Genomic DNA, 14,368 nt, shown 5'->3' with positions numbered 1-14,368 from the left:
TCCTGCACTTTGCATCTGGAATATACATCTGCTTGGAGAGCTCACCATTGTCTACGAGGGATCAGATGACAAACATCATAAAGATCTGTGCCGAAGGGTGTGGAGGGACTAGTGTAGACTCTTTAACCATACACACTCTGTTTTTGCCTCCTTTAAGGAGCAGGATAGATATAGAGATCAAGCACTACAGCCTTAGTTTTGGTTTCAGTGTATATTTAAAAAATGCATAATTAAGAGTCAACTGTCAACTTATTGTGTGAATTAAGTCAAGTTAACACCTTGCTATTGGTATTTCTTAGTATTTTGGAAAATAGCACTCTTAGCGAATACAGAGGAAGGAATAATGATGGAATCAATAGAATATAATTCTATTTTTATGCTAGAGTTCCGTTCTGTGAAGTATAATGTTGTATCTGCAATTGACCTCAGGACACCTGTCAATATGGAATCATGTGCAATGTAGTGTTTCCGTATTACAGTTCTAAGCACAAATCGCAGTGGTTGGGTATGTGTGTATAATAGCAGTGTATTTTATGCCTTTCATGGGTCAAAGGAATTCAGTCCAAATCAGCCATGGTGACATTTGAAAAGCTCGTATTTATTTATACTTCTGCAGTTGTGTGTATCATAAATTACAGGATCGATGCAATCTCACTAGTCAATTTAACACCAGCTGTTTTTGTTGCTACAAAATAGCTCAACCAATATAAATGAAAATTCGTTTAAGTACCGGTCAAAGAACAATAATGTTTCAAAATCAAACCTAGTATTTGCTGGTATCCTCATCAGAATCTCCATAAGCCTTTTATATTTCTAAAAATAATTAATTATTTTTTTTTTTTTTTAAAAAGGCTTTAGGAAATGGAGCTGTTTGCACCATTCAAAAAATCGTGAATTAGGGTAGAGTTCATGCAGCGTCTATAGAGCAGAATAAAAAGAAATAAAACATAGAAATTGACAGCAGATAAGAACCATTTGGCCCATTTTGTCTTCCCATCAGAAGAAAGACTGGGGAAACTTTTTTTTTAAATGGCCAGTCATGTAAAATGACTAGACTTTTCTTTAAAATTGATTGATATAATTATTTTTACTAGGAAGCAGACAATGCATTTATTCTGGATTTGTATTTAACATTACTGTCCTCTGCCAAAAAAATGTATTTTATGTAATTACTAATAACCATTCCTTCAATGTTCATTTTAGATGCACAGTCAGAGTTTGGAAAAGATCATTCTGATTATGTAGACCATGACATTTTATTTCTTTGAAGCGCTTCTTCATCAATGGTAAGCAATTGTACTTTCAGCACCAGTGATTTTATTTACTTCAAAACAATCCTATTATTTCAAGACAGCGCATCAATAAAAAATGCTAATAAAATACAATGGGGCTTTATCCAAAGAGTAATTCTTGTGCATTGCGGTAAACAGACAACAATCTATTAAGCAACCAGTATTATATGTGTGAAAACAGTGCTGAAACTGACGCGCAGAAAGGAGATATATTGTCCTTCACTACAGTTCTGTTCATGAAATAAACCTATGTAAATGTGTTAATATATTAGCTAAAAGTAATCTAATTGTATACCATGAGGAAAGGTATTGTAATGTCCCGTTCCCACGGTCTGTATGATTATTCTTTCCTTATCTGTCCCTGTTGGTAGCTTGCGATTTATTGTTTATTTGTTCAGGCAGCCTGTAACAGTGGGTTGAGCCGAAAGGAAATGACAAATAATTAAAGAATATGATTCTAGCTGTGCCACAGGCTGCCACCGATCTCAGCTTCCTTCAAATGACTGTTTAAGCTTAACTAAAATTCCGCTTTTATTGATAGAAGCACATATAATAAATACATTATATTACCCAAGTATAAGTCGACAGAACATTATCAATATTTGAAATACTTTTAAAATAATTTTATGCAATTTGTTTTTTTTAAATAACATATTATTTATAAAGTACACAAAGATCAATATTTTTTTTATCTTTAGTTAGTTTAACGCTATATTGACTTTAAAAGGCTATCTTTAAGAAGTACAATTACTCACTTAGAAATCCATAAAGTGTTGATGAATTGCAGATAATAAATATGCTTCTTACATTTACTATCATATTATAATAGTTAATCCTGTTTTGCATACTTTGCATTTAGAGCACATGTGCCATTACAAAGGCGATGCTATCTAGGATTGTAACTAATGCTATTAAATATTTCTCTTTAATTAGTTTTTTTGTTAATTAAAATCATGCCGTCTGAAGCCATCAGTGGTATTATATCATGAGCCAGCATAATAATGATCTACAGTCTGTTCAAAATTTGAAAATAGCTCTTGGATATTAATTTTCTAGCGTAATGGGCAAATGTAAATGCAGCCAGGATGTGTTGGAGAATATAATTACTGTCTTTGAATAATTTTTCCATTTTATACCAATCAGGCTATTAGAGAATTCATCATTCAATACCAGCGGGACACAGCTAAAGTTATTTATTTATAAATCAATACTGGACTGCCTACGAGGTTTCCATTAGATGATTGGGTTTGCACAACAAGAATTATCAAGCATACATACAAGAATATTTTTTTGGGGGGGGGTGCACAAAGCCATTCATTTTCATAGCTGTGTTCTTACATTGGCTTGAATTGTTTTACAGCTACATGTATTTTTTTAAGTTTTTAAATTAGATGTTGTTATTAATTACATTTATCGATTTATATATCTTCAAAGTATTTATTTTTCATTTTCTTAAATCTTAAATAGATTGTGAGGGGGTGGGATGAATTGGATATTCTTTTAGTTATTGGAACTAGTAGTTCAATCCAATTAAATACAATATGCATGTAACAAGTTCTGAAATTTAAGTCAATTTTATTATGCCTAATATACAGTTGGTACTGGGAATCAACAGAGTTCTCCAAGAGGTGATCCGTATGGATGGCTGGGCAATGGCTAATTCATCTTGTTAAATAGTCCCGGTAAAATAAAATTAATGTGTTGAAATCACACAAAGTCTCATAAATGAAGCCTCCACATTGCAATATTTTGCCACCAAGAGCTTTCTTGACACTTCCATTCAGAAGTCAAGCATTAGACTCTTTAAGCGAGTATGAGTAGGCTTTGAGAGTGTTTGCATCCATCACAACAGGTCTTGTACTCAGATTAAAGCATTAAATTGTTAATGAAAGTCCAAAAAACACTAATAGGTCCAATTACCATTTCAGATCTAAGCAATGGTGGGGCAATTGAAGATCCCCTTAATGTACATGAGATGAGAAAATTCCGAGGTTTTACTTTTAAATAATTACATCTGGTTTCCACTAAACTTATCTTGAGTCAAACATTTAGGCTACATTTAGTGAGCCCTCAGAAATGTCTCTTAATTTGTCTTATTACTCATTACTTTGATAAATTAAAATTAGGAGATAAACCTTTGTTGATCTTCGTTATTCTGTTTTTTTGGTGAATAAATAAAAGGGTCTACTCACTAAAAATGATGTTTGCACTCACTTCTATCACTATCCATTTTCAAGGTGAAATCCCTGAGTGGATCTTTTCCCGAAGACCTGAGTTGGCCATGTATATATATTATACAGGACCAGATCTCGAATTTTTACAAGATGAAACTCTCTGCGAGTTAGCCCTGATTACTCCTATTTATACAGACAATTGGGCATGAAAGAATTCCTTTAAAAAAATCACCAAGTCGTTTTATTGTACTTAAAACGACAAGAGAGGAGGAAATGAATAGGAAGAGGGAGATACAAAATTTAGATATGTGAGATGGTTGATTAAAAAGAGAATTACGGTAAGGCAGATTCACTAAAATGTTTAATTATTTTCTACAAATTAGCTCACTGCACAGTGTACGTCTGTCAAGATGAAATTAGAATTTCATAAACACATCATGAAACACCAAGTTTAATTTGGGGACCCTGACTGTAGTTAATAGATTCAGAAACAAAACCAATGCACTCAAACCGTTTTTAGCAACTCTCTTATAGACTTTGTTGATGATCTTACACAATAGAGTTAGAGCTTCGCAAGATAGGGAAACCTTTGTTGAAGAAAATAACTATCCCACTGAAAAAGAAAACATAAATAAAGGAAACCACATCCAGAGACTTTGTTATATTTTAACATCAAACAGTGAAATGACCTTTACCAACTCTGTATTTCTATTACACTGAATGATTTGGCTACGGTGTAGCTGGGGATAGGAAACAAATGCTATTTATAGATACTTTATTAAAGGGACGTTGTGAAATTTAGAGTCCCAGTTATGAGTATAGACACCATACACATTTAACTGTTTCTCATAGGGTTCTTTTCCTATCACACAACATAATACAGTACTGTGCAAAAGTTGTAGTCATGATGGATAAGTATCTGCTTGTACTATTAGGTATTGCCCTGTGCTAGAGCCAAATATTTCATATTTTAACTCATCAGTCCAGAGCACCTGCAGCCATTGTTCTGTCCCCCAGTTATTGTGTTCTCTGGACAGTAGATGGGTGTACCAGGGGCCCTCTGTTTTCTTCCAATGCTGAGCTGATGTGAAAGGAATTAAGCAGGGTGTGTCTTTCATCTGCTGCACTTCATTTCCTGGGCCGACCACTGCATCTACTGTCCTCAACATTGTCTGCCTCTTTGTGCTTCTTCAAAAGAACATGGACAGAAGGTGGTCAGAACATCTGGAAACCTTTGTCTGCCTTGAAATTTCTGCCTGGGAGAGACCTTGCTGATAGCTGTGCTCAGTCTTGCCATGGAGTATGAGTCTTGACATTATACTGTCTTCAGTAACCTCACCTTGTTAGTTACACCTCACCCAGTTTCATTCCTCTTAAATAGTTGTTTCTGTTTCAGTTAATGATTGTGTTTCAACCTACGTATTAAACTGACTGATCAAACATAACTAAATGCCTACACAATCCCTGACATTGGGCATGTGTACCTAGAAGAATGAATGCTGTTTTAAAGGCAAAAGGTGGTCACACCATATATTGATTTGATGTAGATTTTTGTTCTGCATATTGTTAAATTATAAAAATAAACTTGACTGAGGTACTGTCAATGCTGGCACCCCCCCCCCCACCAAAAAAAAAATACACATGGAACAAAAGATTTCTTTTTAAAACAATCTTTATTATAAGTCAGCTTTGGATATTTTTGGCCACAGAGCAGTCAGCTTTGCCTTCCACGCCGGAACATTAACATCAGTTCTTTATTTAAAAGTCATAGTATGTCAGGACCAGGGCAAGCAGGTTGGGTAGGAGCCCATGTGCAGGGGATACTGGGGAGTTTGTCTGTACCCCTTTATGCATATTGATGGGTAGGTAGGTACAGACAGGCACACAGACGGATTAGCAGGACTGGAAAACAGAATAGAAGGGAGCCGAGGCAGAGACAGGGGAGCCGAGGCAGAGACAGGGGAGCCGAGGCAGAGAAAGGGGAGCTGAGGCAGGTAAGCCTACTGGCAGAGGCGGACGGGTAGGAGGCCCAGTGGCAGGGCCGACGGGTGGGAGGCCCGCTGGCAGGGCTGAAGGCAGGAACAATACAGGGTCAGGTACATGTCCAGAGCAAAGCAGTCTTCCAACGTTAATGCCAAGGCACTGACTGAAGGGCAGGTCTTTAAAGGCAGGGCTCCACTCAGGTAATAAGGCTCAGCTGTACCTGGTAATTGGGATCTGAGCACTCCAGAGGGAGGAGGGTGGCCACTTGTGGTAGCAGATGGATATACCACATGTATGATTAAGCCATGGTTCAGACAGCGAAAAGTGGACCCTGACATAGTAGGTCATAAACACGTGCTCTAAACATGACAAACCCGTGACCATATTTTGAGTCAACCCCTTGTTGGCCAACAGAAGTGTTTGTAAACAAACATCATGAACGTTTACTTAACCACTTATTAAAACGTAAATTACAACAACCCGGCTGACAGAGGCGTAAAACTGTATCCCTCCTCAACACCTTATTCACAAGGACAAAACAACCGAAACCTCACAAAAATAGAACAAAAGGGGATGGGAGAGAGGGAATGTTGTCCCAAGCTTGACTAATTAACACGTCTCTGGACTGAGGAGGGATGGGTTTATATGACTCTTCTCTCCCTACAAAGGTGCTAACAGGCGACCACCAATTGTGCTAAAGCTCAACGTTTGATTGACTGCCACAACATGTGGACTGCCTGACGTCCCCAGTCATGGTGCCCCTCAGTACTCTCTTTTCTCATCTTGCGGTTTCTCCCTCTATTGAAGCTTTATCAATACAACTTAGTGTGCAGACAGTACACAACTTCAACCTTCTGCATTAACAAATCCACCATAAACACTTCTACCCTTAAGAGACCAGTCCTATTTTTTCTCAGCTAAGGTAATTATCTATGTATAACTCAATTATTTACCTGTGATTTATAACGGTCTCTTAAGAAGGCCTTGAGTTCTCTGTTATTTGCTCCCCATACTGAAATTTGGTTTCAGGTGTGTTCAGATGACTTTAAAGCATTTGTGTATATTTTGATATTTATGTATTTTATTACACTTATTCATGTGGTTTTCATGTGATACTATTCTTATAACCCTGTCTTGTCTCTATGTACAACCAGCTCTCTCACTAGATATGTTTATTCTTCCCCCAGTCCTGTGTCCCCAGCTCTCTCTCCCCCAGGTCTTTCTGTGCCCTCTGCCCTTAATCCCCCAGCCTTCCCTGTCCTCCTTGCCATGTTTGTGCCTTTGCCCCTTTGTATCTGCCAGCCTCCCTGCTCACTGCTCCAGATGCTGTCTGGTCTCCTCTGATCCCTCTAGGATCTCTTAGAACACACTAGAGAGGGAAGGGGCGAGAGAGGGGGTGGGTACGTGTTTGTGAGAGGGTGCAGCTGCAGAGGAGATACTAAGAAGAGGAAGGGGGATCAAGAGTTGGGGAGGACTGTAAAGTGTACACACAGAGCCTTGTAATTATTTTATAAGCCGTAGAGGCACTGAAATTGTTAATTGTCATTTGAATATTAATTATACTCAGTTTTTATAAGATTTTTTGGTTTTATAACATTTGTTTCATTCCCCATAAATAGTATGTTTTATCCAGTACCTAGCATTATGGAAAGAAATGCCTTTCAGGTGGCAAAGTGCCCATGGAATTGTTCTTTTTTCTTTTTTTGTACAGAAACATTAAAAAGAATTTGACAGCGGCTAAGACCTATTTAGTTCATCTAGTCTGACTGTTTTATCTATTGTAAAGGCTCAAACATTAATCAGTCCTTGGCCTTGTCTTAGATTCAGGAGCCATATGCCTACTATATGCCAGACTTATCTTCCTCTCCCATCGCTTTACTAACGTCTTTCCCCTCTGTCAGTCTCTTCACTGGCTGCCTGTGGGCTTCAGGATTCATTTCAAAATCCTCACTCTTACTTTCAAAACCCTTCACAGCGGTTCCCCTCCCTACATCTCCTCACTCGCATAAACAAAATTGTCAAAACTATTAAACATGTGAGACGTTCTCTGTGCTCACAAAAATATTTATTTCCTTCTGTACAGACGCTACAAATCGCTCCTTGTGTCATGGAAACAAGGTGTAATTGGAAGTTCTTGCATCAAAACACTACCGTGTAAATAACTTAGTTGTGCTTATGATTCCAAAAAGTCAAATCTTAATTAAAAATGTCTGAGAATTCTCCTAGACACAAATTAATATAATTAAGAGGTATTCTTTTATATGAGTAATTAAAAAACAAAAACGTCTCTGTCTGTTATATTATCTACATTTGGTCTACAAACCACAATACTTATTTGGCCTTCTATAATTTAAAATCATGGAATAATAGGAAAAAGTATTTCTAGCAGCTTACATAGAATATGGTGAAAATGTAATCTTAGATCTAAGACTATTATAAGTGACAATGTTGAGGACAAATAAAAAAACAGTACGGTACAGAAAGCAAAGATTATAGAAGTGTGGCTGGAATTCATTTTACTGTTAATAGTAAGTCCTCCAGATCTGCTGGTGTATAAATGTATTTTTTCTCAGAGTCTGTTAAAAGTGCAGTCGTGACAATTTTTGGTACATTGACCATCTTATTTTTTTTTATTTTTCCTATTAAAGCCAGAGGTGCATGTGGTTCCATTTCTAGGGAAGAAGTGGTAGTGAAAACAAAGTTCTCAGAGGAGCCACAATGGACCCACCTTATTCCAAAAATCAATCTTCTGGGGGCAACACCAAAGACCCCATCAAAATAATCGTCTATGATCCGGCTTCACTGCAGTGGGCTTTTGAGGGAATCACCAAAATAGAAAATGTTTGAATTAAATTCTGTTGATCAAAAGTAGTAGAATTATAGGCACACAGGAACAAAAAGTAGTGCAATGCATGAAGAGGACAAACAAATAAATGAGCCATATAGATCACAAACAGTTTATTTTTATTTCTTAAATAATGCTATTCTTCCTAGCAGACAAATGGCTAGGACTGGTGAAAAAAAAAGAAAACCGTAGCTGAAGCGCCTATATGTACTCCGTGCTTTTAGTGTATCCTACCGCAAATTCACACCATTGGAGAGCTTTCCCCTCTCACAGGTAAACACTGGATCTCAGCCCTACCATATCCTACGGAGGGTTTCTAGTACTCAATCTTTTAAAGCAACACATGTGCCATGGAGTATTCCAATTTAAAATGTTCTCACGTTTAAAACCCATTCAGACAGCTTTATATGTAGCTTACACATAAAGGGGCACAAATATGTCAAGGGGAAAAATAATTATTTATATATCTTCTTGTTTATGATCTGATTGGTGAGTGAAAGACCCCACACAGCTAAACTGTAGTGAAGTGTAAGAATGAGAATTAAAATGATTATAAGCAGTCAATTTGAACTATAGATGCCGTGGCTCTATAACCCAATTCTTCAACTGATATGTTAACTCCCTCCCATCTACCTTGAGCTCACCTTTTCTAGTCCATCTCCTGCATGTCACGAACCGAGGACACAGGTAGATAAGGAGCCCAGGTACAGGGGATACGAGGGGCTCTGTCTGTACCCCACAATGCATGATGGCTTGAGGTTGGTACAGACAGGCGCAGGAAATAAATCAAAGACTGCAGATGCGGATTAAGAGTTGTACAGCAATATAGCAACAAGGAAGGTCTCTTGGCTGAAAGCCCGCTGTATGGGGCACACACGGCAGGGAGCCCTCGGGATGGAGCACACACGGCAGGAAGCCCTCGGGATGGGGCACACACGGCAGGAAGCCCTCGGGATAGGGCACACATGGCAGGAAGCCCTCGGGATGGGGCACACACGGCAGGAAGCCCACGGGATGGGGCACACACGGCAGGAAGCCCACGGGATGGGGCACACACGGCAGGAAGCCCACAGGATGGGGCACACACGGCAGGAAGCCCACGGGATGGGGCACACACGGCAGGAAGCCCACGGGATGGGGCACACACGGCAGGAAGCCCTCTTGCAGGGCACACGGCACGACTAGAAGCCCTCTTGCAGGGCACACGACTAGAAGCCCTCTCCCAGGGCACACAGCATGGCTAGAAGCCCTCTTCCAGGGCACACGGCAGGTTGCCCACTTGCAGGGCACTCGACTTGGGAGTCCACTTAGTGGGGCCCTGGCCGCAACTCAGGAACACGGCAGGTTGCCCACTTACAGGGTACTCGACTTGGGAGTCCACTTAGTGGGGTGCTGGCCGCAACTCAGGAACACGGCAGGTTGCCCACTTGCAGGGCACATGGCAGGTTGCCCACTTACAGGGTACTCGACTTGGGAGTCCACTTAGTGGGGCGCTGGCCGCAACTCAGGAACAAATCAGGAGACAAAGCAGGAGCAGATCAGGAACCAAAGCAGGACCTAAAGCAGGAACAAATCTGGAACCAAAGCAGGAACAAATCAGGAACAAATCAGGAACCAAAGCAGGAACAGATCAGGAACCAAAGCAGGAACAGATCAGGAACCAAAGCGGGAACAGATCAGGAACCAAAGCGGGAACAGATCAGGAACCAAAGCGGGAACAGATCAGGAACCAAAGCGGGAACAGATCAGGAACCAAAGCGGGAACAGATCAGGAACCAAAGCGGGAACAGATCAGGAACCAAAGCGGGAACAGATCAGGAACCAAAGCGGGAACAGATCAGGAACCAAAGCGGGAACAGATCAGGAACCAAAGCGGGAACAGATCAGGAACCAAAGCGGGAACAGATCAGGAACCAAAGCGGGAACAGATCAGGAACCAAAGCAGGAACAGATCAGGAACCAAAGCAGGAACAGATCAGGAACCAAACAGGTAGTCAATGTCAAGGCCCAGACTGCAGGGCTGGGCAGGTTTATAAAGGCTGACTTGATCAGGTAAGCAACTGCAGCTGGACCTGATAATTAGTCTGAGTGGTTCTGAATGGCAAGGGCGGCCACTAGTGGCTGTAAACATGAAATGAACGGCACAAAGTTTAACCAAGTCCATACAGCGAAGGGTGAACGTTACACTGCATTAGCAGCAATATTATTATTTATTGAATTAGTGTTCAAACCGGGTTATACTTACAGGGTTGGTCTATTGTCACTTTTACCTCTTGTATAATATTCTCCTAACTCCTTCTAAATTGTAAACTCACTTGAGTAGTGCCCTCCTTACGCTTTTTTTTCTGTAAGTGAAAATAATGTGATGCACTATTTGTTATGTCCCGTTTTCCAGTTGTACATCGCTGCTGAATATGATGGTGTTATATAAATCAGTCATTACATTGAATCTGACACAAGAGAAGAATCATTCAGCCCATCAAGTTGGTCCATTTTTTACTGCTGTAAAAAATGTCACGTTCTGAAAAGAAAACTTACGTGAAAACCAAAAGCAGAGTTTTCAGATACGTCTGTATATTTAATACAATTCTCATAAACATAGTTTCTTGGAAATGTTTATTCAAGTTAAAAGTCCATGTGAAATGGTTCCTTTGTTGTTAAAGCATTCAGTGATGCCTTTTTTTTGGAAGTTCTTTTATATGCAAATGAATAGCATCACTTGTGCTTATAATTAACGGAAAAAAATAGTTATATGACTGGAACAAAAATGTAAATTATTTTTGTGTAAATGTGTTTTCTCGTAGAAATAGTTTATATTTGCAGCTCTGCTATTTATAATTCTGACAGCATGTTCCAGGGAAAAAATCTACAGGATTCATGCTCCAAAAGTTGAGGTCATCATAGCTGGTTTTGGGATGCTCATTTATAGGGTTCTGGTTAAATACTCAAAAATGCACGCATGCTAATATTTTGGGTTCCATTACTTCCTATGCAGCTTTTGTGCATACTATATGCGCCTTCATTAAGTCTACAAGCCAACTGAACTATTTTGTTACGGGTATAGACAAAATCAGCATCTAATATCTTTTGGAATTATATTTTCACAGTTAGTATCCAAATTATTTTGCATGTCATGGAATTGCCCCATTGTGGTAGTATTAGGACTCTGTACTTGGATTTCTAGTTATTTCCTTATATTTTATTTTGTATTCGATCACCACCACTGAGTGCTGTAGCCTCCTTATACATATTAATCTGTTTAGGTATACTTTCTATGATTCTTCCTTAGAACCAGGTTGATATCCATGGTGACTATTATCTTTATATACACCAGCAGAGGTGGTAGAAGCTAGTGAAAAAATAGTGAGGGGGTTTAAACATAAATGTTAAGACCAAGGAATGATCAAGGTTTAAGCTTTTACATAAAGAACAATGAGCAAACCAGATGGGCCAAACTGTTCTCATCTGCCATCAAAAGTTTATAGTGCTGTGATGGGTGTTGGTTTTTCTATGGCTATTTAGTGCTCCAGCAGCTGTTCTTTCTCCTTGGTGTTCTTGTTTATCTGTTTCCTTGCTTTACTTGTTTCTTGGCACAAGATCATAGTGTCACGTCCATGGTGTTTACACACTCTAAAGAAATCCGTTGCAGTTATTTTCATGTCCAGCCATTCTGTACTCCCGATCATGGCCTGTCCGCTACTAATGAAGCTAAGTAAATTATTTTTATATCTGTTGACATAGTATGCCGCATTTAATTGCATGAACACGTGTCTGGAGTTATGTTATTTTGGGATCTTAACTAGTTTGCAGAGTAAGGTATTTTCCCACTGGCTTACAAGTGACCAGCTGAACAAGTTAACAGGTATATGAAAAGGTGGCACTCTAAACTATATTGTGCAAAAATACCGAATAAGCTTAAAAGTGGCCGTTGCCAAGCCACTTTGGCAGAATACATTGGGAATGCATGAAAACCGCTTTTAAAAAAATGTTGTTGTAATATATATTTCTCAAAAAATGTTTTCTAAGGATAATGAAGTGCATAAAGTAAATGTTTATGAAACATTTTCACATTGGTAAAAAAAAATGGAAAATAAATAATACACAAACAAAGCCTGCTGATTTGTATTATGTAGCGGAGTAAAGTAATTTAAAATACCGCAGACAGAGTGAATGTCATTTTCATAGTTCTTTTATTATGTAGGAAAATATATTCCATATCTGAAAAGAAAAAGTATGATTGAAAGTAAATTAATACGAGAAAAATGAATAGGATATTACTTTCAAAATACATTACTTTTAAGTCTTCAAATCTTATTATGTTGGCTATGAATAAAAGAGACAGAGCTGTACCGATTGTGATTATGCTAATCCCAGAACAAAAATTTAAGGTATACAAAATTTTCATATGAATAACTTTAACTCCCATTAAATAAGGCAGAATGAATTGGGTCTAAGACGTGGAAACAAGGTTTTGGTCAAATTGAGTCTACGTCGATCAGTGATCCTCACATCATCAAGCCCTCAACAATTTATGTAGTTCTGTCCCTTCAAATTAGGCAATAATATTTATGTAACAAAATAAATCTGCACAAATCAACGCTTATGTTTATAAAATATAAAACAATAATACTTATACTCAATACCGTACAATACTGTGATCCACTAGAAAGTACAAGAGGGATGTTAAATAATTATTTTTGGTTTTACCGTTCTCGGTTTTTGCAGTTAAGGGGGACAGCAATGAAATTACTCCCTGCACCCCTTATTTTTGTAGAGGATATGTTTTTTGTTTGGAAGGGTACCCACAATACCTTGGAGTTATTTTTGATAGAAAATAAATGGGGTATTTTCAATAAATGGGGTATTACTCTAATATATCAATATAGTATATCTATAATTAGTTTTTTGGATCTTTTCATTTATGTGGAGAACAAGACAATAAACCTGTTTGCGTCCTTTAGGATGTACCGGTATGTCCTGAAAAGCTGTGCCAAAATACCCAGTATTGCTAACGCCATTATACGAGGAATGGCTGATCATTTACTTAACTTCCAGTAAGTGTCCGTGCTGACACCCACCAGAAGTTCAGTAGAGGACAGGAGAGACTTAGGATGGTCTTTGTAGACCCTTCAGGGATCACGTATCAGACAGTGTCATGCTACATTCCGACACGTCCAAAAATGGGGGGGTGGTTGTCGAGGTTATACAGATAGCTGCCAATCCTATCTGCGCACCTGTTGCCTGCCCCCACAACCTTCCTGCGAGTTTGCAGAGAGCTGAGGAGTGGTATAGTGGAATTTCAGGGGGAAGGGCGGCGCTCCCACATGACGTGACATAGCCCCCCCTTTATCAACTCCAATGACGAGAGACCCAGAGGCAGGGCTTATTACATCATATTAGGTAACCACTGCATACTGCGGTACTCTGCTATTTTGGCATCTTATTATATATATTTATTTTTTTCAGTTGCATGATTTAGTGGTGGAACTTATTTGTGCCCCCCCCCCGTTTTAACTGTGGTATCTTATGCGCCGCCCCCCCCTATATAATATTCCTAGACTCGCCACTGGCTAAAACATACGTTTTTGATTATTGAGCAGTTCACAGAAAAATACACGTTTGTTTGCTTTCTTGTTAAGTCAGTTCCCTAATATTATGCAGGGACAAAGGAGATGGGAGGAAAAGGCTTTATTTTAGCTTTTTTAATAAGTACCAAAAAAAATCTACAGTTAAGTGCAGAAAAGCAGAAGAAACAGAATATATGACTCAAGCTTCCCAATTTTCACGTGGACACGGACCGTATATAACCCTTGGAACACGTGGAGATGGAAGCTACACTGATTGTAAAGTACCTTCACAGATAAGTTTTGCCATTTTTGGTCTATTATTCTAATGAAGTAGATCCCATATGTGATTTCACAAAACCGAGGAAAAAACTGAGTTCACGCTGTAACTAAGGCCATCATATTGTGTGACAGGGGGAAAAAGGCATATTTGTATTCCTGCAAAATATTTAATATTAAATATTCCCAACAGAAAGAGAAAATACACTTCTCTGGGAGTCTTCTTCAAAG

Source organism: Spea bombifrons, chromosome 3, assembly GCF_027358695.1.
Source record: "Spea bombifrons isolate aSpeBom1 chromosome 3, aSpeBom1.2.pri, whole genome shotgun sequence".
In the NCBI taxonomy this organism is placed as follows: Eukaryota; Metazoa; Chordata; class Amphibia; order Anura; family Pelobatidae; genus Spea; species Spea bombifrons.
The sequence above is the reverse complement of the archived record's forward strand: the minus strand, read 5'-3'. Positions refer to the sequence as shown.